Source organism: Tupaia chinensis, unplaced genomic scaffold, assembly GCF_000334495.1.
Source record: "Tupaia chinensis unplaced genomic scaffold, TupChi_1.0 Scaffold144358_1, whole genome shotgun sequence".
NCBI lineage: Eukaryota > Metazoa > Chordata > Mammalia > Scandentia > Tupaiidae > Tupaia > Tupaia belangeri.
The window spans coordinates 37,289-39,788 of record NW_006204218.1 but is presented as its reverse complement, the minus strand read 5'-3'; the positions used below and the strand labels follow the sequence as shown (position 1 = coordinate 39,788).

Below are 2,500 nucleotides of genomic sequence, written 5' to 3'. Positions count from 1 at the left end.
GATAAAACTGCGTGGTTCAGGTCTTGAGAGAGCGCCAGCTATCCTGAGGGAAACTTCGGAGGGAACCAGCTACTAGATGGTTCGATTAGTTTTTTGCCCCTATACCCAGGTTGGACTACCGATTTGCACGTCACGACCACTATGGACCTCCACCAGAGTTTCCTCTGGCTTCACCCTGTCCAGGCATAGTTCTCCATCTTTCAGGTTCTAACATGTGCGCTCGTGCTCCACCTCCCCAGCGTGGTGGGTGAGACGGGCCAGAGGTGTGCCCTTGGCGGACTGGAGAGGCCTCGGAATCCCACCTCTGGCCGGCGGTGAGCAGCGGCGACGGGCGCCACCGCGGCCTCCAGCCCTTCACCTTCATTGCACCACAGCGGCTTTCGTGCGAGCCCCCAACTCGCGCAGGTGTTAGACTCCTTGGTCCGTGTTTCAAGACTGGTCAGGTGGGTAGCTGACATTGCCGCCAACCCCGTGCACGCACTTTGCTTAGTGACGTGGCACCTGGAAACATCCCCCGAGCCCACCTAGGTCACACTGGGGACAGTCCGCCCTGCCGACCCCGCACCCGACCCACCCCACCTCGGGAAGAGGCATGGCGGGGACAGGTGGGGGCAGTGGAGGAGCGGTAGTGCCATAGGAGGGGCAGCCTGGCCCCCCCAAGAGACACTGGCGTGCCCCCATGGGGGATGCCTCCCCTCGTGGGGGGGGGCCTCTGCATGGGGGTGGGTGCCAGGTGGGAGAGCACGGTGATGGGTCCTGGGCTCCCTCGGCCCTGGGACTTGGTGAGCATGCTGCAGCCACGGGGCTGTAACACTCGGGAAGGGTTGGCTCCGCTGCCCCACGAGGGCCTTCCCAGCTGTCCCGGAGCTGGTTGTGGTGCACCGCTGATGGTGGAGGTGCGCCTGGCAGCGGCCAGTCGCCAGCCGGGGGGCGATCCCCCACCTTCCCCACCCCCACACCCGTCGTAGTGCCCCTCCCTGAGGAAGGGGGTCGTGGTGGGGGAGGGAGGACGGGTAGATGGGCCAGGAGGAATGGGGGGTGGGAAAGATCCACCGGGAGACCACCAACACAGCCGGATGTGCTGTTGGGTTGAATCCTCTGGGCAAACTGCGTGGACACCACCCGTTTACCTCTTAATGGTTTCATGCCCTCTGAACTCTCTCTTCAAAGTTCTTTTCAACTTTCCCTTACGGTACTTGTTGACTATTGGTCTCGTGCTGGTATTTAGCCTTAGATGGAGTTTACCACCTGCTTTGGGCTGCATTCCCAAGCAACCCAACTCTGGGAAGACCTGGGCCTGGTGCGCCGGGGGCCACTACTGGCCTCACACTGTCCATGGGCTGGGCCTCGATCAGAAGGACTTGGGCCCCCCACGAACGACGCCGGGGAGTGGGTCTTCCATATGCCACATGTCCCACGCTCCACCGCGGGGCGGGGATTCAGTATTGAGCTTTTCCCTGTTCACTCGCTGTTACTGAGGGAATTCTGGTTAGTTTCTTTTCCTACACTGACTAATATGCTTAAATTCAGCGGGTCGCCACGTCTGATCTGAGGTCACATCTCAGAGGGGAGTGCCGGGATGGGTGGCGAACGGCCAGCTGGGCAGGCACAGAGGTGCATGAGCTGGGAACACGTGCATGCGTGTGCCAACAGGACGGTGGCTTGGGAGTGAGGAAGTGAGGCGTGGGTGGGGGAAAGCAGGGAGCCCCGATGGGACCCCCCCCCGTGGCCCTGGCCGAGCCCCACACCAGTCCCTGAAGCCGAGCCCAGGAACATGCACAATGGAACACACAGGGACACAAACCACTCCAGCCCTTCACCAGCCACACTGACACACCTCCGCCCCGGATGCCCAACTGGGCCCAGCAAGGCGAGCAGAGAGAGGACGGCACACACCCTCACGGGGAGAGGGGGGCCAACGCACCACCTCACATGGCTCCACCGCTGCCCTGCTCTCTGTGACCTTCCCTGACACCGAAACGCCCGTGGTACACACGTCCACACCACCCCACCACCCGCACACGACTGGTGCAGAGACATGGTGGGGAGGGAGAGAGACGGCAGGGGCAAAATATGGGGGACGGAGGAGGGGGCAGACCAATGCGGGGTATGGGCTGGCGGCTGCAGGTGTGGGGGGGGAGCAAGCACCCTGACGGGAAACAAAGGGGGCTGACCAGCCGACCAACAGCACACGCCCAGGGGCGAGCAGCCGCCAGACGATGGAGAGGCCCCCACACCCCCGCCAAGAGGCCCCCACCGCACTGGGGGCTTGGGGCACATGGCACCATGCAGCCAAGGCTGTCGGGGGATGGCGCACGATGGCAGACACCACGGCATCCCTCGGGTTGCTGCTGGGGCACACGTTGCCCCAGGTGCAGCCATGCGCATGACCGGACCATGGCACAAGCTGGCCTCAGGAGCCTGGCTGCCTGGAATTGGGATGCTCCAGTGCCCACAAACACTGTCGCGGAGTGGGGAGATGTGGGTGGGAGGAGGAGGG

The 2,500-nt window shown here is 63.4% G+C and overlaps 1 non-coding gene across 1 annotated transcript in view; it reads right to left on the bottom strand.

Moving 5' to 3' along the window:
* LOC114005752 (28S ribosomal RNA) overlaps positions 1 to 1,557 on the bottom strand; it is a 4,341-nt gene extending 2,784 nt beyond the window's left edge. Inside the window, exon 1 of the ribosomal RNA XR_003547580.1 lies at positions 1 to 1,557. This exon is cut by the window's left edge and continues 2,784 nt beyond it. This is a non-coding gene — a ribosomal RNA (28S ribosomal RNA).
* Between the last annotated feature and the right edge of the window lie 943 nt (positions 1,558 to 2,500).